Source organism: Nyctibius grandis, chromosome 4, assembly GCF_013368605.1.
Source record: "Nyctibius grandis isolate bNycGra1 chromosome 4, bNycGra1.pri, whole genome shotgun sequence".
NCBI lineage: Eukaryota > Metazoa > Chordata > Aves > Nyctibiiformes > Nyctibiidae > Nyctibius > Nyctibius grandis.
The window spans coordinates 68,208,866-68,231,300 of NC_090661.1; the positions used below are offsets into that span (position 1 = coordinate 68,208,866).

At 49.0% G+C, this 22,435-nt stretch overlaps 1 long non-coding RNA gene across 4 annotated transcripts in view; it reads right to left on the reverse strand.

Moving 5' to 3' along the window:
• Positions 1–2,026: 2,026 nt before the first annotated feature.
• The window catches only part of LOC137662790 (uncharacterized), a 39,684-nt gene continuing 19,275 nt past the window's right edge, over positions 2,027–22,435 (reverse strand). The window contains exons 2-5 of one of the 4 annotated variants that reach the window (XR_011048053.1): positions 7,118–7,329; positions 6,898–7,001; positions 3,462–3,620; positions 2,027–2,218 (exon numbers count right to left, since the gene is read on the reverse strand). This is a non-coding gene — a long non-coding RNA (uncharacterized lncRNA). Of the gene's footprint in view, positions 2,219–3,461; positions 3,624–6,897; positions 7,002–7,117; positions 7,330–22,435 lie in introns of all 4 variants that reach the window. The other 3 variants (XR_011048054.1, XR_011048055.1, XR_011048052.1) reach the window with 3 other exon arrangements.

Below are 22,435 nucleotides of genomic sequence, written 5' to 3' on the forward strand. Positions count from 1 at the left end.
GGTCTTTTGCCTTGAAATCATTCTGCTTTGTACCTCAGCTTGCTTTGTACCTATAAATTTGGGAATCAAAGCCTGAAAACCCAAAGAAGGTAAAATAAATGAAACCTAAAATGGATAGCTCAATACTTTTAAAATGTTGAGCTTTTATAGCAGTTGTACGAGCTAGATGTGGCTCCATTCATGGCCTTTTACACCCAGAGCATGATCAGATCAGCACTCTGAGATTCTCTGCAGAGCTTCATGTCTAAGCAAACATCCTGCTCCTCTCAGCTCACCTCAGCCCCACTCAGCCAGTCCTGCAGAAGCAGATGACATTGCTGCATCCCAACCCTGCTCCACCGGCTGCTCTCCCAGCCAGCGCCAGCCTTGCTTTTGAGCTGTGGTATTCATGGCAGGCCTTCACTTTCCCAGGAATACGCATGTGTCTTTGCAGCCTCCTTGGAGGTCTTCGCAGCCCGCAGAGGGAGGAAGCAGGCTGCTGTGTGGAAAGGGTGTAATCCCCATTTTTATGACCTTCCCTGCAGCTGCAGAGTGTTCCTTATATGCTTTATGCCCTGTGCTTTCCCAAAACAAGCACTTCAAGCATCAGTTTGGGCTAAAGGCAATGGGGAAAGGAAAAGCATTCGTGAGCATGGTGAGGAAATTCAAGATTACTGGATCTCCTCTGCAGCTTCACCTGAACAAAAAGGCAGTGTGCTCCAAGCAAAAGCCCATCCAATGCTCCCAACCAGAGCAGCTGGGATGGGAGATACAGTGTCACTGCAGGGAAAGGGAGGGAGGTGCTGGGAGGGGGAGCCCACAGGCACCCCAGCCCCTCTCTGGGGGTGCTCTCACAATCGCCTGGGTCCATAAAAGAGCTTTGCTGGTTCTTAATATTCTAATTAATGATGTTTGGCTTCTATCTGCAGCCCTGCAACGTCACAGCACCGGTGTCAGGCCCTATCCTCCGGCACAGCACAAGGGACCACTTCCACTGCCACTGGGGCTCTATGCATTCCTACAAGACATCTGAACATCTCCGCTAAGGCAGTGACCCATGTAGGCTAAATTAGTGTAAAACACAGTTTTTGTCCAGACAAAGATGACTCCAGTCTCTGAGGCTGCTTCTTTCAGTACATCTGTCCTCTCAGCCTTCTTCCACAGACAAATGTTTTGAAACCAAACAGGTCTCCAGCCAAAAGCCGTCCTGCTTTACGGGTACCTGCTAAACACCATGGCCAAATCCTGCACCTTCCCCATCCAGACCTGCTGAGTTAACCTACAGCTCCACTTTTCTAAAGACAGCCCAGACCATCAGCACCCACCAGTTTACTCCATGGCCAGGTGAGAAGCGCTGGCAGTACTGCTATCTGCTGCAGAGTAAATAACGGTCCTTAAACCCTGAGTGACTCACGCAGCACGATCTCACTGTCTGTGCAATGCTTTTTGCAAGCACTTCCATTGGAGATAACACAGAAGGAACATCATAAACAAAGCAAAGAAATCCCAATTTCAGAGTTGCTGGCAAACATAGATTATACACATTTTGGTCTCAATCATACGTGAAACTAGGTGAGACACTTGTACCAGGCATTTTGACTGGTCAGTGTCAAATTCTTATTTAAGGCCTGTAGAGAACAGTAACAGAGATGATGAAAGAAAAGTGGGAAGAAAACAAATTGCCTGTAACTAGATTTTGGCTAAGTGGGAAAAAAAGAACCTGTGGACCAATCTCCTTAGCTCGAAAATCAGACCAGAACATGCTGACAAACACCCTCATTTCCGAGATGTTCAAAACCCACGGTCAGATCCAGGTCCTTGTTTCACAGCTCGGATGATGGGGTGTTTGAAGGCGAGGAGCCACGCAGAGCTGGCATTGCCACGGGCACTGCCGGAGCATCACCGCCGGCAGCTGCCCAGCACCTCGCAGGATCACACCTCCCAGGCTGCAACGCCGGAGCTGCAGATGAAAGAGCTGAGCTGGCAGCTGGGCAGCGAGGTTTGTATAAACATTCGGTGCCCTCTTCAGAGGAGCCATTTCATCCCACAATTTGACAAATGTGGAGAGGGAGAACCGGGGATGTTGCTCACCAGCTGAATCCCCCATTTTCAAATCCAGGGCTGCTGGGCTGAACTCGTACCAATCACTCTGTAACAGCGGCGTATGCAGGCTATAAGGATCCAGGAAGGGCAAATCCCTGGTCTGCAGCAGATCTGTGTCCTGAAAACTGATACAATCCTGAATGAAACAAAGGAAAGAAGGGCAAAAAAGTTTGGTGAAAGAAGATGAAGGAATCTGAAAAAGCTGAGGGCTTGGGGGAACAGGGGAGAAACGTTTGTCACTGTATGCAGAAAAAACAGCATTGAGCAGAGAAATGGCTGATGGGATCCCCTCAGCTTCACGCAAATAATTGTTCCCATCATCTTCTAGCGAGGGACCTGGGACTGTGGGAGAAAATCAAACAGTGGTGACACTGGGGCTGGTATGCAGGGACAGTGGAGCTATTTCCACTGCGGGGAGTTCAGCTCTCAGTTCTTACAAGGGGGAGAGAATCACTGTTTCTGTGGGCTCAGAAAGGTGCATGAAAATTTTCACAAGCCTGAAAAAGAATTGCCTGAGGAGTTCTGCCCAGTAGCTCTGTATCTGTGGACGTGTCATTTCTGCAGGGAAAAAAAAAATATATGAACAAAATTTAAAAGAAGACCCTGCATTAGTGCATTCAGGTCCCTCTTTTGGAGCACTGTCAGGGGTTAGGTTTTACCAGCAGCTCACCGCCGTGATCAAGAGAAGCAGCTTCCAGCACTGATTTTTGAAAGCCTGAAAGGTATTTGATACCTTGCCCAACGCTCCCCCCTGACCCCCACACTCCTTGAAAGAGAAACATCTGTTCCCTCGAGACTTTCACTCCATGTCATATGGCCACCGCTAAGTGCCTGTCCCCAGGCACAGCGAGGGTCCCATCGCTGATAAAAAGGGGAAGGGGGCTGGGAGCCCAGCTGGGGACAGAGAGCCCTCCTGACCACGGTGAGATGAAAGGCGTGTGTATTTTCCCAGATGATCCCAATAGCATGTCAAAGCCCCAGCTTTCTCACTCTGGCTTTAGCCCCAACACAAACAAACTGGTGCCAATTTGAATATGCCGAGGGCTGACTGATTTGAGCCTCTTGTTGTGTTTTCACAGTCAGCAGCTGACTGGAATTCAAAGGAAAAAGGAAAAGAAAATAATAATAGCAGATTGATAAGATTCCTCAACCCTTTCTGGGAAACACGGGGCTTAAGTCCCAGCCAGGCTGTGCGAAAAGCAGGGCCAGAGAAGCCAGGGCTGTTCCAGCACGAGAATATCAAAGCGAAAAACGAGGGGAATCATCCCAGGGATCAGCGAGATAGCGGCTCGCTTTCTCTTTACTCCTGCTGCACCAGATAAGGGCACATTTTGGGGATGTTTAGACCCCTGGGGCTGGAGTACCATCCGGCAACCCACCAAAGCCAGCAGCACAGCTTCCAGGGCTCTGCCAACAAGCCTCAAACATCTCGGGCCAGGCGGATCTTCCCATGGGAGCATGTCAGTACCTGTGCATCTGTGCTGTGGTATTTCTTCTGCTTGCTTGGAGGGTGCTGGGTGCTCTCAGGCTTGCAGCTGCTGCTGGAGAAAAGGGACATGGGGACACTCACTCTGCCATTCCCAGCTACACAGGTGGAAGACCATGGCCATGTGCAATTGCTCCAGGAGCTGCTCCCCACACAACTCACAACCCCAATCTTTTCCCATCAAGTGAAGTGAAACCCAGCAGCCTCCCCAAGCTGCTACACAGCTCAGAGATTAGTGTTTCTGCTTCAGACCTGAGGAAAGGCTTATATGCTCAAAAACGTCTCTCCTCCCCCTCACTGCCCCACAGTTATACAAGCTGAGCAACATAAAGGTTTCTCTGGAAAACCTCTCTTCAATCATAACCTCCAGGAGTGGGAGCAAAGTGGGATTCAGCAGGAGAGAGCGGCCGCATGCTGCACGCCAGGTCTACACACAGGGTAGGGTGCTCGGAGGCAACGCCGCTCTGACACCTGCTGGGTACCTCCCAGAGAGGAGAGGAGAGCTCCGAGGCCGCCAGAGACAGACAGACAGGAAAGCGACAAGGAACTGGGGAGCAAAGAGACAAGCTGTCAGGCAGTTAACAAGGAGGGGGAAACTTGATGAGCAAGAAGCAAAGGACCAAGTCTCCTTGCTGATCAGAAGTGCCTGGCAGGCAGGAGGGGAAGGGTGTGGGAGCAAAGACAGGCTGGCAAGACGAGGATGTAATTAACAGGGTATCGGTTCCCCTAATAAGAGCATGCTGCGATAGTAGCACATTGGCTCCTTGCTGACCTGCATAAGCTTCGTGGGCTCTTTGAAGTCGGCTGCCTGCCGGGGCTGGGACACACACGTCCCAGCGGTGGCACACATCGTGCTGGCTGCAGCGCTGAGGGGGATTACGGAGCGTTATGATTAGTCCCTGGAAATCCCTGTGTGTGTTTTGGCTGATGGCACCCACTCTGATAAAGAGTAGAGAAGGGGACCCGCTGGGCAAATGTGCTCTTACCGTCTCCTGCCCTGGCTGCAAAGTGAATCGGCCTCGGCAGCATCTCTGAGGCTGGGAATTTCTGCTTGTGTCCTTGCCAGTCTCTGTCTTGCCTCGTCGGACCCAGTTTTGGCAGGGAGAGGGATTCAGGGTGTATTTTAAATCTCTAAATCCTAGAGTTACATGAGTTGTTAAGAGAAGCACATTTTTGGAAAGAAAACTGGAAAACCTGAACCAAATCTACCTCGGAGGTCTAAAAACAAAGGGGAGGAAAAAGGTCCCACCTCGTGTGACTCTTAAGCTCACCTCTGCTTTTGTGGGATGCTGCAGGGCTGCAATCCCACCCGCAGGACTGACACTGCAGGTGTCATGCGGCTGTGCAACCTTTTGCTATTCTGACCATGGCTGTGTCCAGCTCCACTGGACACAAGCTGCTTGCAAATCCCAACCCTGGAGACCAACGAGCTCTTTACAGGGACAGCTGAGAATCACCCAGCTCTGCTATAAATAGGAAGGAAAGAAGGGCACCGAAGCTGTGGTGTCACATGTGTTGGCAGAGCTGCTTCAGCTGTGTCCCCCATCCCCTGCCCACCAGCTCTGACCACTGCAGGGCACCTGGTGGTGCAGCTCTGCTGGGGGAATGGATGTGGTTTGGGGGGAAAAGCCTAATGTAGGAGAAAAAAAAAAAAAGAGAGGGGGTTTGTGACCTGGATGATCTCCACAATCCACTTGCATGACAAAAAGGACAGAAGTGCCTGGAAAGACAGTCTGTAAGAGAGTGTTAATATAGTTGTGAAACCACAGCCTAGGGGCACGTGTCCCTTCATCACATTTCATTGCCCATCAGGAACAGAGGATGTTTTCTGCTCCGAACTAGTGACTAGTGACAGGGTGGAGATTTCTGACGTGTCCTTACCAGGCGGCCTGTCCCCAGTCCGTCCCCCCATCAGTCTGCGCAGAGACTGTCAGGGACCAGGGACACATGCCACCCACAGCAAAGCAGCATGTTTTGGATCATGCCCTATTAAAAGATCAGCAGTACAACATGGAAAACAATTAAAAAGTGACAATGACGGATGAGTTCATTCCACCCCGTCTGGAAACGCTGCTCGCCCATCCCAGGGCCAACCTCTGCCCTGGGAACCCGGCCTCCAGCTTGCAGCCCACTTCCAGGGGGGAGCCCCCCCTCCTGCCTGCAGGATCCTGTTGTGCTCCCTTGTGCATCCTACAAACCCTGCTTTGGGTTGTGAGCCTGTGTTTGGGAGTCACTGGCCTGGGCTTTCAGCACAGGGCAGACTTACTTTGACTTTAATGAAAGGGAACACAAATATGGTCTGCAAATGTAGCCATCTAGGAAAGGATCCACTTTTGTTTCCCAACAATTAGCATCCTCCAGCATCCAGTCTAATAGCAAGCGTTATTCTGTATTTTGAGCCAGCCCAGATCTAACAATTTGCAACAAAATAATTCATCTCCCTTTCCCTGCTCAGTAAATACTCCCGGCATGTCGCTTCAGTGTCCAACTTCCCAGAGTCATTACCCTCCCCAGCATCAGACTCCACGGCGACGTGCAGGGGAGCCTGAGCCAGAGACTCCTGCCACAGTCAGCAAACGAGCGTGTTTTACATTAGGCACATTAAGAGGAACAGTCCTAGTGCTAGGAATATTAAATTAACAGGAAACAGCAAGGAGAAGGATTCAACCCTGGTTATACTCAGAGGAACACAGGACCAGTCCTAGATTTAAAGCATGTGGAAGCACATTGTAATTTCCTTGGTCTATTTGAGCTGTCTAAAGTTACAGACACAGTTATAGTTGTGCTTCATAACTCCAGGGACAGACAGCAAATTCACACTTATCTTTTCTCCTCTGCTTCTCGGGACAGTCGTGTGATGCCATAAAGTCCTTTACCCCATGACTCTAAAAAAGGAAAACCTCTATGGTCCTACACTAGAGCTCAAAAGAGCAGCACAGCCTTGCTGAAGAAGCGCATATGTGTGTGTGTGAGCGTGCCTTTGTGTGTGTAGGTGTTACCTGACACATCTGCCAGCACAGCAGCCCAGGGCTGTGAGGTTTCTTGCCTATGGCGCAGCACCAGGGTTGCAAACCTTGCACTCAGATCCCAATAAATCAGCAAACCTGTCCTGTCTCCTCACCTGGGCAGACTCCAGCTGCATCACAGCCACTCGCCTTCCCCAGCTACGCCCCCCCCCAATTCTTGCAGACCTTTCACAAGGAGGCATGCACATTTTTTCCTTCCCTCCAGGCCTTTCCCACCTCCTGTCAGCCTCTAGTACTTAGAAAAAATATGAGATTCCCCAGCCAGGATTTACTAATACCAATAAAAAATGCAAACACACTCACACTTCTGCATTGTTGTCTTGCCACAAGCAATGCTCAGGACTTGTGCAGAGTCTCTCGTGGTGTGTGTGGCAAGACCCCTCACAGCAGCGAAGCAAACCAAAAAGCTGAAAGTAACACCAGGAAAAAAGGGGAGAGAAAGATTTTCAGGGTGTTGCAAAACTGAGCCCATGGAAAGAGCGGAGATACCAGCAGAAAAACCTACATGAGAGATACCACTTACCACGTCTGGCACGTAAGTTTCCAGGTGAGAACTTCCATGCACTGTCCCCAGGGTTCATGGTGCATACGAACAGTTGGGGATGAAGTGGGCAGCACTTGGGTCCTTCAAGGGTACAGTCAGGGTGAGCTCTGCTAGCTCAGCAGGAGCAGCCTCAAGAGATCCTGCCCTGCAGCCAACGCTGGTAGTGATCACATGCTCTTAGTGCTCCCCGCCTGCAAAGTGAAATGAATTCATGTCAGCAGCTTAAATACAGGTGTTTGACTTGTGCATGAGACAGGTGAAACATGCAGTTACCATCACTTAGCTGAAGGGTGGTGGTGGCTGAACCCACAGCAATACAGCAGTGTCTGATCAGGTGGCCATTCCCTACATGCAGTGTCTCCCAAAGCAGATGCTAACATTGCCGGAACCGTTCTGCCAGCTTATATCTTTGTATGGACATTTTGTAAACATAATCCAGGTCTACACCCAAGACCACATAGTTCTCTGTTTAACCCAAGGTGGCTCAACACAGCCTACAGAAGCTAAGGTCTAGGAAACCCTGCACAACTGCTGTGTGTTGCATATTCACGGAGTGGCGAGAGATCAGAACAACTCATCTGGAGCTTGTCGGGAGCCAAGGTGGACCCAGGGCTGCAGCAGCTGGACTGAAATAGTTAGGGAACTATTGAAATGCTCAGCAACACTGGACAGAGTGGTTTGGCTCCTTGTAAAGATAGAGGCCAAAAGGAAACTTCAGATCCTCCTCCAGATCCAGATTTTTCCAAAACTCGAGCGTGCTTAGATCTGAAGGTCTGACTTGGCCTTTTCTGTGCTGCTAAGAGCATTCAGTGTGAAATGTACAGCATGCTGGAGAGAGCTAATGCCTTGCAGACCTGGGTTGTGTCGTTCCCCAGTGTTATTTATACAAAACTATTTAAAAACACAGGGTAAAACTCGTAGCAATGTCTATGTGGAAGATTCATTTTATCTAATTTTATCCACCTACAAGCTTCATGCCTTACACTAGACACCCAACTTAGAGATGACTGAAATCTTCAAGTCTCCTTGCATTCAAAGGGCAAAGACAAGCCTCTTTAGCAGGTAATGTGTCTATCCTAACCTGGACATCCATCCTGGGAAGGGAAAAATCACCTTCTAGCCATGTGTACCTCTCCAACAGCCACATAGTCAGCTCTAAGTTCCCTCAGCTAAATGCTTGGCTATTAGCTGGGTAGATCAGGTAAGATCAATCTTGTTGGTGTGACTGAAGAACCTAATTCCCATTTTCAGTAGTGACTTAGACACCCCTAGCCAGGTTGTTAAATTCATCAGGGACCTAAAAATACTGATAATGATTGGCAGGCTGTTACAGTGAGGGGTGCCATGCTGTTCAGCAGACTTCAGGTTCATTAGTCACATAGCTGCCTGCATACTTTTGAAGACGTTTCTTCCCTCTTTGGTGTCCCATGTCTAAAAAGTCTTGTGCACAAGCCTGCATGCAGATCCTCTATCCAAGGCAAGATGTAGGCTCTTTGGGGCAGAGTCCTTGGTGTAATTTGTTTGAGCAATGCAGGACACACCATCCATCTCCCAGGTCTGAACTTTGAACACTACCATGATACCAAGAACTGGAAAGAAAGAACAAGACTGGCAGGTGCTAATGAAGACTTCAGTGTTGTGCATTTGTCACTCCCTCTTCAGTCACATCTTCCCTTCTCTGGACACATCTGAGGAACTTGAGGTTTGGCTGGGAGCAGGCAGGACCCTGCCTCTAGACCTGTCTCCTGTTCTTCATGTCTGCTCCAGCAGGAGTGCAGGAGATACTCCTCTCTCCACCTCGTGTCCTTCTAAGGAGAAGGAATTGGGCTAAATCCAAACAAGCCATAGGGAAAGCTGACATGAAGCTTTCGTGAAGTTCCTCACCCTCCACAGGATGGACAGCAGTGTCCTTGGCAGAAATGAGCCAAAAATTGCAGAGAAGGCAGCAAATCAGGCAATTGCCGCACAGGCACTTCATGCCGTACAACAGCTCCTAGTACCTGTCCCCGTTAGCATCAAAGACCGCACGTTCTGAGGCAGATCATCTGCCTTTCGTTAGGTCTGGGATTATGCTGAGAGTGCTTCATTAGACCTCCAGTGCTGCCAGACAAACCCCGCCAGCCCACTCGGTGCAGCAGCAAAAGTGTCCTCTCCGTCTGTATTACTGCTGCACAAACCAGCGCGGCTGTGTGAAATCCAAGGTGGCCTGACAGTAGTTTCCTGTCAGCAAAATCACAAGGAAAAAGAAAATAAGAAAAAAGCTGCAGGGGGAGCAAGCATAGCAACAAGCTGGATAATCAGCTGCAATTCAAAGCAGGGAGGATATCTGTTTATTCCCCTGATTTACCCACTGCATCTCAGAGCTTTCCGCTTTGCAACTCCCATCCTGATGCTCAGTAAGTAAATAAATTCTCCCCGAAACGAACTCCAAAAATTAGTCACCACTAAACGTTCTTGTTTCCTGTGAGCTCTTTTCAATCACCCCAGCAAAGCTGAAATTACCTTTATTAAGATAATTGCCTCACTGTAGACAATTTAGTCTGTCGTCTGCAAAATGAAGGATGACTGAAGGATCTGAACCTGCTCCACGCCGCATCCTTGCGCCAGGATGGGAGCCCGGCGTGCTTGCTGCACGCTGAGAGCAAGCCCTCCCCGCTGCCTGGCTGCCCAAAAAGGCTGATGGCATCCCTTCAGAGGCTGCTTTCAGCACTCCGCCGCTGCTCCCTTTCCACAGCCCTCCAGCCCCAAAGGAAATATTAGGTGTGAAATGTTACAAACCAAAGAAAATCTCACTTTAAAGGCAACACATTCAGGGAAAGGAATAAAAATAATAATCGAGGGGCACAGCTAGGAAGACGGGGCTTTGAAGGGCTGGCAGCACGCTTGTTAATGCTGAACATTTCTACCTCTCCGTCAGAGCAGGGAGGGATGGAGCAGCCAGAAGGTCAGCGCTGAGTTGAGGAGTAACAGCCAGAGCACTTTGTACTTGAAACAAGGCTTGGCAAAACTTTGGGAAATCAAGATTTTTTTTGTCAAACTTTGCAACCTATTTTTGTCACGGTTGTTGCTGGGCATTTGGAGACAAAATAATAGAGGCTGGGGGGAAAGGGACTGCTGTAATTTAACCCAAGGATCTCTGTCATCTCTGAGGCTCAGAGGAATGGATGACCTCCAGATATTGCTTGTTGGCTTGTACACTGTGTAACATACCATCCACTGCTTCCCATTTCCTCTCTGCCTTTTGTTTGGTTTTTTTAGACAGGCTCCCTAGGCTGTGTTTTTGCTCTTTTTCCCCTGTTTCAAAGATTTTCACTCTGTTGGATCTTTTCATTCTGCTGTGAAGAGCTGTATTAGACTGAGACGGAGTCAAATGTGCACGAGCTGACGGTGGTATCCGAAGCAAACTGGAAATCCTCCCGTCTAGACTTGCTGCCTTCAGGTGCCTGCTCCTCAGACCTGGTCCCAGGCACTGGCTTATTCTGCATCCATCATGTGGGCAGAGCAGTTTGTATCATCACCCCCAAACCCACTTCAGCCACAACAAGGCAGGGTGGTTTAAATAGTTTGAAGATCTGGTGTTTGTCACCATGATGGCCTACGAGGAGGTGGGTACCAAGCAGCTGTGCTCAGCACAAGCTTGGCATCTCCTCCAACTGCTTCAGCTGAAGCTGCACAAGGGCTGTGGGTAGTGGCATTGCCCAAAAAGTCATCATGTTTCATGCTTGCAGATCAACAAGGTCCTTGCTTGCAGTTCCTCTGCCAGGATGAATTGGGAATGGGTTCACCTGGTGGCATTGGTCCTTTCTTCTGCCTTTATACGTGAGGACAGTGATTAGGAGCAGGCAGTGCTGAACAGGGAGGTGCTGAGCTCCTGCAGACCCTGGGTTAAAAACAAGGCGAACCAAGAGATCTTGTTGCAATGTGCATCTACTGCTTCCAGACCATCTCCTCTGCTGGCTCAGTGATCCCCGCAGGAACTGCAAGGCATTAAACAGAAATGAATAACTAGTCCTTTTCTTTTTTTTTTTATTGCTTTCTTTCTTTTTTTAATCCATTGCACAAGCACAGTCTGGAGAACATTTTCTGCAGCTGCCTGTGTGTCACCCATCTATTTTCTCGGAGCCCTGGAAACAATGGGGCCTGGTGTTTGCTGTCGGAGGCCAGGGCGCAGCTCTGCCATGCCATCTGTTCAGGGTGATGGGACAGTCACGCTCGCCTCCTCCTGCCTGGCACTCGTGCGGTGGCTCCAAAAACAGAGCCAGACGAGGCAGCCATGAGCATCCTGCAGTGGGCAGAGGGGCAAGGGCTCCTTCCAGAACCCACACAAGGGGGAAGGTGACTCACGGGAACCTACTGTCTCTTGGAAAGCCATGGTGAATGACTTGGTGTTGGCCAGGACTCAACGACACCCACCAGAGGTTGGTCTCCAAGGCTCAGATGGTTGACACGAATGATTCGTCAGGGAGCTAATAAAATAATCAATGCTGGGGAGAACGCCCTCAAGTAATTGATAACTGGGGTCCTCCAGGTAACAGCTGGTGCTGACAAGTAATAATCGCCTGGCCAAGAGAAAATTGCCGCAGTGCAGATCACTGTCAGAGATGTCTGCTGCACATGATAGATATCACCAGTGCGTCTCTCTCCATCTCCTGCTTCACCTACGGGGAGTGAATCCACTCTATTGGAAATCCCCCCCCCCCGCTCCCCAATTATATCTACAGCAACTAGATAATTTTAGAGATTGCTCCCCAGCCGTTACCTACCCTGAGCTTTGCAAACAGAAGTAATGATCTCTGCTGCTTGTTTTATTACGGGTCTGCTGAGCTCAGAGACCTCAAAATGCCACCTTACAAATATTAATTCACAATGCTTCACATTTGCCTCTGGTGTCAAGGAAACGTTTGCAACCATTTTCAGCTAATCATAAAAACAGAGACTGTTCCTCACTATTGTTCTCAGAAAAAGTGCTCAGAAAAAGTTGGCTAGGTCATGTGCTCCATTCATTGCAAATGGTGTCTTTATTTTTAAAAAGCATAACCACTCACTCATATTTTCGTGCCCACTATAAATCAGCTCTGTTTGAAAACTAGACAAAAAAACATCACATTGGTTTAGCCTCTGGGCTTTTCTCTTGTTTATCCACAGGTCTAGATAAACCATCGACTGCAGCGAAGGTTAAACACCACAAACCAGAGCAAAGTCGTTCACCTGTTTAAATTAATTTACCCATGAATTCTGTTTGTGGCTGTTACAGCTGCAGGGCACTCCTGCACAGTAACCTTCAGTCTGTACGCTGCACCTGCCCCTATATCAAACACCTTGGGCAACCCCGACCCCAGCGATTTAACCCAAATTCAGAGGGCAAAGGGGCAATTTCACCTTCGGCTGAAACATCTGGAATGCATCAAGCTGCCAGCAGCCCCCTTGCACTCTTAGCCCAAAGTGCTATGTGTGATCATGTAGTTAGGGCCCAGTTCAACAAAAGCACCTAAACCTGAGCCTAATTTTAAGTTAACTTTGTGCCAAGTGTTGTTCCGAGTGGGGGTGGGTGCTCACCTGCCCTGCTAATAGAAACCATGGGCATGCAGACAGAGGAGCCTGTGGCTTGATGATTTTTCTAGCCCCTTGTCAATCATGTGTTTCCCTCTCTGCAAATTCCCCCGAGACCAACCCAGCACCCAAAACACACATATCCTCCACAGTCACCTATTTATGGTGCCAAGGCTCTAAACTAGTACTTGGTAAATCTCCTCTGTGAGAGAGCTGGGTCAGCGCTGCCAATATTCTAATACAGCCTAATCATTTATCAGTTCTCCCCTTCACACCGTTACTCCTCATCTAACAGCTCTGGCTTTTGGCACTAAATACTAATGTCACGAGCTCATCAGTATGCTGGAGGGCTGCATGTGCATCTCAGCCATGCACACGGATAGCAGGAGATCCGTGGAGGGCATAATGAAAATTCACACGCAGCATACTTCAGGGCCTCTTACTTATTACTGGCACAAAGAGCTGGCCCCAGATGTCCCGTGGATTTAGCCCTGCCACACTCGTCACCACAGACAGACAAGTCTCCTTTGTGAAATGCAAGTGAGCTGCCCAGGAAAAAAAAGTCCTTCCAGGCTGGCTCTACCTTTTCCATTCTTTATGCAAACCTTTCATTTACACAGCTTCTCCTGCTGCCTCACTGAAAGCATGACCTTGAGCAAAAATGCTTTGCTCTTAAAGAACCTAGCAAGCTCCTGAAAGCACAGAAAGCCACACAGGGACCCGCAGGAGATCAGCAGCCCTTTAGGGTGTGGGATGGGATACAAAGCAAGGCAGCAACCACCTTCTCTGAACCAATGGGGCCCACCACTCGGTCCTCCAAGAATGGCATTTGTCTGAATTTCGTATTTTTACTACTGTATTTCCATTCCTTGTGGCATCTCCCTGGCCAGGCAAAAGGGCCATGCTGTGGCTGGGGAAGAAGCCCTGCCAGTGTCCACTCCACCCAGGAGCAATGGTGGGTTCCTTCCCTCCGCTGCATTTTTGGGTTTGCTCCATAGCACTGAGTACTGACAGAGCGTGTCTGATGCAAATGGAAAGATGATGTCTGCCAGATGCTGTCAGAGGGGTAGATCCTGACCACATGGAGAAGCTGTCAAAATCTAACCCAACTTGCCCTTCTTCACCAGTAAGCAGTGAACCTGACTTGGGGTGGAGAGGCAGCCTTGGGTCTGTAAGGAAGGACACCTTTGAGTCCCATCCTATTTCTCCTTAGGCAGGTGCACCAGCCTACCCACCCCTGATTCATGTGCTTGCATGACTCAGGACTCTCATAATTGTTACATCACAGAAGTAACGGAGAGGAAAGCAAAACCCCATGATCTGAGGCACTGAGTAACCGCAGAGGGGCAGATGATCCCTACCCCAAAGCACTTATGGTATGGGTGGGTGAGAGAGAAAAGATAGGACGGAAACGAAGAGGGAGAAGATGTACCTAAAATCACCCAGCAAGGTAGCAGCAGCGCTGCGAACGGATCCAGCTCCCAGCCCCGGGCTCAGCACCCTGCTGACCTGCACATGTCACCTCTCATTTCAGGGGCCTTCAGAAAAGAAAGCAAATGTAACACAGAAATAAACCACGTGAGGCTAGTTAGCCTTCTCCTTATTATATCTCTCTGCACTAAGTGTCTGCTCCAGCATCAGGGCTCTCTCTTTTCATCCATACATACAATATACCCACTGTTATCCCCTCTGACTCCGGAGTCGCATGACCCGACCATGAAAAATGGTTCTGATTCATTTACATTAAAGATGTGGATATTTTAAGGGGCATGGAAGAACTTCTCTCGTGATTGTTAAATGTCCACAGTGAAGCACACAGAGCATAAAGCACCGGGTCATGAAATGTAGCATTTCTTTCATTCTTATCTCCTTTCTCCAGCTTGCCAGAGCACTGCAAGCCATCATATTGATATAGAAGCAGCAAAATCTCCCTCTCAGAATGGAAAAAAAAAAATTCACCTTTAAACAACTTTGGCTTTTGCCAGTGAAACGCACAGCTACAACTGCAGGAAACATGACACAGTTTATTGCAAATATTAAATATGAGCAACCAAAGGATAATAAGAAAGTGCAGCCGTGAGCATCGTCTTGATAATGTGCAGCAAGCTGTGTGGTGCCACAGGGAAGCGGGCATAGCTGGCACACGGAGGCACAGGTCTGAGTTTTCCGGGCAAGCCAAATTGAAACCAAATAAGACAGAGAAAACAGGTTGTTCTGCAACCAGACTTCAGGCTCAGTTCCTCAATTAGCTTTCTGATGAAGCATCGCCTTTACTTTGAACCCACTCCTGGGGGAACGGGCACACAGCTGATGTATCCTGTGTGCAGACCGCTCTCGTGTGCCGGAAGCACCAATTTACAAGCAAGGCAGATCAGAGGAAGAAAATTACGGTCTCAGCCTCCCACTCCCAGCCCTGCCAGCTCTCCTCTGCCTCCTGCTCCCTGGGCAAAGCCTCTGGCCCCACTTTTCTTGAACTATGCCTGAGCAGTTGGCAAAGGCTTCGTTGCCACAAGTGCTATCTGGGTCAAACTCACATGCACATCCCACAGACCTTGGAGAAAACAGGCATCTGGTCTTGAAAGTCAACGGTAGGCACTAAAAAGACCTTCAGGGAGGGATGTCTGGCTGACAGCAGAACCGGCGGCTGCAGGAGGCACAGCAAATCACAGCAGTGGAGGGACCTGTCCCCAGGCTGGGACATAAGGGACCTCAGGGACCCATTATTGAGACCTAATAATATAATAACCATGCATGGAGTGATCAGTCATGTTCTGCCAGCCATCACGCACTGCAGCCTCTCTTTATAAATTAGCCTCTACTTCCCCTTTTGTAAAGGAAGAGGAGGAGGAGGAGAGTCTCTAGCCCATTCCCACATCTTAGAGAAGAAATCCTATATTATTAATATGGTCATCCGTCATGCTGCCTGCTCTGCAAGAAATGCACTCCTTTTAACACAGAAATCAATCCTTTCTATGGAAAGGAAACAAATGTAATCACTACTAAGTATCGCTAGGCCTTCTTGGTTTTGTATCTGATATTCTTGATATTCTTGATGGATTTTCAGTGCTGACCAAAAGTTGAACTCCCTGCAGGTGAAATTTCTGGAGGAAGCTGGGAGTGTCCCATCTGAAAGCTATAAAGAGCTCCATGAAATACAACAGAAAACACTCATACGTCTGCAACAGATTTACTTGCTGGATTGAGGAAGTCTTCCTTAAAGTTGCATTTTTATGTCCCAAACTCAGGAAAGCATCCCAAATCAGGATATCAGTCAAACACATGATTGATTAATTTTAAAGCCAACATGCCAAATACACAATCTGTTGGCCTGCTCCAACCTGCACAATACATTCACCATGCGCTATGCGTCATATTCTCCAGAACTATATTTTCATTCCATGAATTAATTTTCTTGCATTCCTGACTGCAAAGACCAGCAACCTGGTGCAACCAGCACAGCAGCATCTGTCTGGCTCAACGATGCTGAGGGACAAATACCATGGATCCCTCCTTCAGATGGAAGCCAGAAGTCATCCTTCCCATCCCACACAGTGAAACTGAGTCAGTACTTCTGAATTCCTGCTTTGTCCCCACATGGTTCCTCTGGATCTCAAAGGGCTATCTCACCTCTACCAACCTCTCTGGGCTCATCAGAAAGTGTCCTGCTCACTGTGAGCACCGGAGTCCATGCACTGTGCTCACAGGGGAATTTGGCTGCAAATTCTCTGTCTACAGCATAGCTCAAATGTTTTTCCTGAAAGAAGACCCCCCCCAAAAAAATAAGAATGTAACCAGCTATCTGAAGAAAGAAAGGAGGAATGCAGAGAATCAACCCACCAACATCAAAACCCAGGAAGCTGCCTTTTAGCCACGGAGACAATCTCACTGATAGACTTGATTTTTCTCACCCCAGCCGGGACTAATGTTTTCTTTCTTTTTTTTTTTTTTCCCATTTGCTGAATGTGTTCATTCTACAGAGATTTTTTTTTAAAAAAAAAAAAGACAACAGACATTCATGGCTCCCAGCTGTCAAAAGCCACAAAATGCCTGAGGCTGTCTGTTTTCTTGCAAATGCTGAAGCCGTTTTCCTGTACTGTGTGTTCTCATTAATCAAGTTTCAGACTCAACTCAGTCTATATCATTGCCCATCAGACCAGAGAGACACTTTAGGGTCAGTAATGTAACACAGCATCGCAGAGCCTACCGTGGCATAGTCGGACGCAAACGTGTCAGCTGGGCTCTTCTCCCACTGAAGTCAGTGGGAGGTTTTTCTTTTAATGTGGCCCAATTCAAAGCCAGGATCGACGTCTGAGGAATAGAGGTATTACTACAGATTGGAAGACTGTTTCTTTGAACATCATCACCAGAAAAAAAGCATAGCCCCAGACCCATCAAAATTAAATAGTTGTGGTGGGTTGACTGAACTCCATCCCAGACAGACCTAATACCATAGTGTTTAATTTCTACTGAACCACTAGCCGTGGGCCTGGCTGGTGACTGGTGGTGCTCCCTGAGCTCCTCTTGCTGAAGTCCAGACAGCAAACAGCGTCCTGGGACATGGATATGTGTGGGGTGCCGAAAGGGAGAACAGCCTTTTCACCATTTGCTGCTGGAAAAACAAACCCATGCCTGGGATTCTCGCTTCAAAAAGAAATTTGAAAAGCTGCAAATGGTTCAGGGAAGAGCTCTGATAAAGGGGGAAAGCCGATCTTGACTGAGAGTTTAGAAAGTCAATCTGCTCGCCTAATGCAACAGAAAGTTCAAAGGTGCTGACATTGAGGCCCATAAGTATTGCAAGAAGAGACATTTTCTAGTATTGGAGCCTCTCCTGACTGGCAGAGGCAGAATGACTTCATACAGCTGCAGGTTTGGGCTAAGCCATTCAAACTGAAAATCCAGAGCTACCAAAATTAAACGGTGACAATCATGAAGAAGTGGAGCGGTCTCGCCAGCATCATGGCAAGCTCACAAGAAGCTTGTATGCTCCCACTTAGCCAGAGGCAGGGCAGAGGCAGGGCAGCTCTGGCATGTGCCATGCCCACAAAACCCTCTCATCTTGCTCACGGCCATGGGGATTGAGCAAGTTAAAACCAAGGCCAGCAAAGAGCAAGCAGTGACGTGATCCACCGCTCGCTGCCAGCTCAGCAATATTGCCCACGGGCCCAACCTGGTCAATGCGGGCTGGAGCAATTGGATGTAATTGACCCTTCTTAATGTTTTCACCTCCAGAGAAGCCACAGAAGGGCCTCCCACGTCTCCGGCAGCGCTGGAGGACCTGGCCCTCATGTGGGAGCCCAGCAGGCTGCTCATGAAGCTCCTCACAGCCAAAGCGAAGGATTACCTTTGCTCTGGTAATGAGATATTTCACATCTTGTGCCCCTCTCCTTTAAGTCAGGTGGAGGATCAAGGCAGGACAGCTTCACCATGAAGGATTTGTCACATGTCAATATTCAATTACTGGCTGTGAAAATGTCCATCAGGAGTCCGGTGGCAGCCAAGTTGTGTGAGGGTCACCATGGGAAGACAAGCAACAGCAAATGGAAGAAACAAGAAATACGAGCAGAGTCCTGCACATGCTCCTGGGAGAAAAACAAGACCTTTCTCCATCTCATTTAATTCACAAAAACGCTTTTGCTTAGAAAGTTTGTTTCTTATCTCATCATTCAGGTCATCTTTTAACTGCTGGTAATTTTAATTTCAGCAGGTACTTAATATGCTAATCAAAACTGATGTCTCTCAGCAGGATGGAAAATCCCAAGCATGGATGTGATTATTGGGCTTCTAAAGAAAAAAATTGGCATGTAAAGAAAAAAAAAACCACATTTTTGTATAGGGATTATTTACTCCTCACTCCACATGCTAATTTACCCACATTGGTCTGTTTTATACCCAAGGTTATCCAGGCACTTGTTACTTCACCTGCTGCATCCCAGAGCAGCAGGAGAGAAATAGTACAGGGCAAATGGTAATGGGAGCTCCCTGTTTCTTGTGCCATTAACCACAGCTCTTCTTCTTCTCAGAAGTTCATAGCCAGGTCAAAATCCCACATCTGCAACCCCGATAGGTTCTCATAAGGACTGCATGCCTATTCCCAGGCGCAAGGCTTGATGGTGGATGAGGGTACAGATGTGGCCCAGACGTTCAGGACAGTGGAGGCACTTAAGGCACAAATTTCCTTTCCTCAGATTCCCATGCCAGCTCTGCAGATGGGGACACAGCTGAGGAGGTGCCTTCAGCATGGGATCCAGTCCTCCTGCCCCTGCCTTGCTGTGGACTCCTGTGGGTGGGCTCACAACTAGGGAGAAGAGAAATTTCTCCTCCCCTTTTCCTGAGTCAGGCTTGTAAAATACGGCCTCTTGGAGAGACCAGCACGCTAATAAATCCTAACCTGCCTGGGTGACGCATGGTTGCATGATACGATCAGTCCCGGAGGGAGGCCATCACCACCTGACAAGACTAAACTGACGGGCCGCAGTGGGTGGGCAGGATGGGGAAACTCCCAAGCAATGGTCCAAGCCTTCCTCCAGCCCCTTCACGTGCAGCAGTGCTCCCTGAGCAGGCCAGTGTTTGACAGAGGGGGAGGATGTGGCAAAGACTGCGGCAAAGAGTGCAACCAACTCACCCAAAGCAAAGCAGCCTCTTCTCCATCCAGGAGCAGACTTCAGGATTGATCCCAAGACCAAGGGTGGCATCTTTCCTCCCTCATAGCCTGGATCCGCAGCATCCCCTTATCAGGAAAGTCTGGCCTCCAGGAACTACTCCACAATCACCCAGCATGGTTCAGGTAAGAGAAGCGTGGATAAAAGTAGTAAAATTTCTCTCTTGGGAAAAAATCCCAAGATAGCTTTTGCAGCAATGATGTCTCTGCACTGATTTCCTCCCCAGTCCCTGTTGATAGCCAGACCACTGTGCCAAGGCAGCTCACACCCAAAAGCCACACAGCCTCAATGCACTCAGGAGGAGCATCCCAAAACCAGACAGCAGAACAAGACACCCCACAGCCAGTTCCACTCCAAACCACCCTGGATCCCAACAGTCCCATGCAAACACCGTGCTGAAGGCGGCTCAGAAGATCCAAGGGCTCAGTGCAGAGCCCAAGGCGTGTGTCTGTGCAAGGTTGAGGACTGGAGCAGCACGGCTTCAGCAGTCAGGTCTGGCGGTCCAGGAGGTGACAACACAGAGCAGACAGCATTAATCCAGGTAGCATTGACCTGGGTTGTTGTCTGCCAAGCAGCACATAGTCCAGCAGCACTGACCAGCTCATTACAGTAGTAAAGACATAAAGGTGTGAATCTGTCCCTACAGCCAACCCTTTACACACAGCGTGTGGCATCCCTGACTGCTCATGCTCGGCCTCAGGCCTGCCATGCAGCCGTCCTTGGGAGGGTCCACCAGCCCCCTTTGAGATAGTTTTCATGGAGATACGCAGAGAAAAACAGCCACTTCTGCAGCATTTTCTTCTTCTCTGTCTATCTGCCAACAGCAGTCTGGGAACTCAGTGCTCAGGCAGCAGTGCACAAGGGCACCTGTGGTATAAGTGAGTTTTGAGATGCTCTGCTGGCATCCTTTTTGCGGAAAAACTACAATGTCTTGTCAGCCTGGGTCCTCTGGTGTTTCGTCTTTCAAAGAAATCCAATTAACCTGCTTCCCTTTCTACCTAGTGCTTCTAACGCCAAAGAGCATCACCTGGAAGACCTTTTATAGGCACAATAAATGCCATGGCAACTGCAAAGATATTTCCAAGAAATCCCAGCTGCGGCCTTTGGACTGCAAGTCCGGGAGACATTTCCCACATCATAATTTCTCTCTTTCAGTATCCTCTGTTTCTGGGGAGGTATTGACTTAGTGTTAAGCCTCCAGACTGAATTTCTGATTGGACTCCTTGAAAGAGCAAGAAGCCGTCGTTTCAGTTTATCTGGAAACACTTGTACAGAAACGCTGATCACTGTGATTAATTGTCACATCTGCGGGAGCATCCTGTTCAGGGAAAAATTAGACTCAGTTCTACATGGGTTATTTACGACCCAGCTGCTCCAGCCATTAAAATCACCCTGAATATCTGCTTTCCCCTCCACCGTTTGAACAAGCGGATTAGTCCCTGAAATCACAAGCCCCCATGTTTTCCAGCTCAGTACAGCTCATCGCAAAATAAAGGCCTTGCCTCGATAAATAGCACTGTTAAGGGCACTCCCACTGCAACGAGCCTTCCTGAGCAATGCTTCGACTCCGGAAAGAGCTTGCTCTGAGCACTAAAGAAATCCATCAGAAATAACCTTAGAATTTGTATGTTTATGTCTGCGTAGCTGTGGAAACACGGTGGGAGAGGGTTGTTTTTTTGGTTTACGAGGCAAATAGAAAATCTATTATATTCTTCGACATTCTAAGCTTCCCTCCCGTTGCAAGCAAAGGGCTCTCACCCAAGCTGGGGTTTTTTTATAAACGCCTCCCCTGCTCAGCACAGAGCAATCCAGGGCTGAGCACATTCCTTGGCATCCTCACCCCTAATTGCTCTCAGGCTGTTGCAACACTTCTCCTGTTCCCAGCTAGATGGGACAACCCAAGGGTTGACTTGGCTTTGGAGGACACTGGACTGACCCCTGGTCTTGCTGAATCCACACTCCCGGGTGGGGTGTCTGGGAGACATGCAAGGAGCCTGGTTTAGAGATGAATCACCTGTTGCCTGGGATGAAATAGATCCTCTTCTCTACAGCCTGCAGGAGGTATTGCTGAGATGGCTGCAGCCAGCAGAGAGGCCAGAGAGCACAGGGCAAAGCATCTTCTGAGGCATGTCTCTGGTTGGATGCTCATGCAAACAAGTGCCTCAAAACTATGCACAGGAATGACTTCGCTTAACTTTTTCATTTTCACTGCTTCCCTCTTTTCTCCTCACTGCTCCTGCTCCTGTCCCCACCTCCTTTGCACCACTGCTGGGAGGGCCCCCGCTGCCTCCTTCTATCTGATTTTCTTTTGAACCTGCAGCCCAGCCGCAAAGAGGCGAAGCCTGAGATGCACTGACTGAGCTCTTCTGCCCAACAAGTCCCATCACCAAAAAGGTCTCTTCCTAGCAGAGCAAGTCCCCTTTGCATCTCTGCTTTCTCCCTCCTTCCCAGCCAGTCAAGGAGAGTCAGGACCCTTGCAACAGGAGCAGACAGAGACTCTGTTCTGCTGCCAACGTAAGCTTTCATCATCATTTGCGTAACCTCCTTCCTGGCACAGAAAAACCTCCAGCCAAACCTCTGTAGGGCACTGATCAACTCACAGATACAGAATCACAGAATCACAGAATCAACCAGGTTGGAAGAGACCTCTGGGATCATCGAGTCCAACCATTGCCCTGACACCACCATGTCAACTAGACCATGGCACTAAGTGCCATGTCCAGTCTTTTCTTAAACACCTCCAGAGATGGTGACTCCACCTCCTCCCTGGGCAGCCCATTCCAATGGCTAATGACCCTTTCTGAGAAGAAATGCTTCCTAATGTCTAACCTGAACCTTCCCTGGCGAAGCTTGAGGCTATGTCCTCTTGTCCTATCGCTAGTTGCCTGGGAGAAGAGGCCGACTCCCACTTCACTACAACCTCCCTTCCCAGGTAGTTGTAGACTGCAATAAGGTCACCTCGGAGCCTCCTCTTCTCCAGGCTAAACACCCCCAGCTCCCTCAGCCGTTTCTCGTAGGTCAGACCCTCCAGACCCTTCACGAGCTTGGTCACCCTCCTCTGCACTCGCTCCAACACCTCAACATCTTT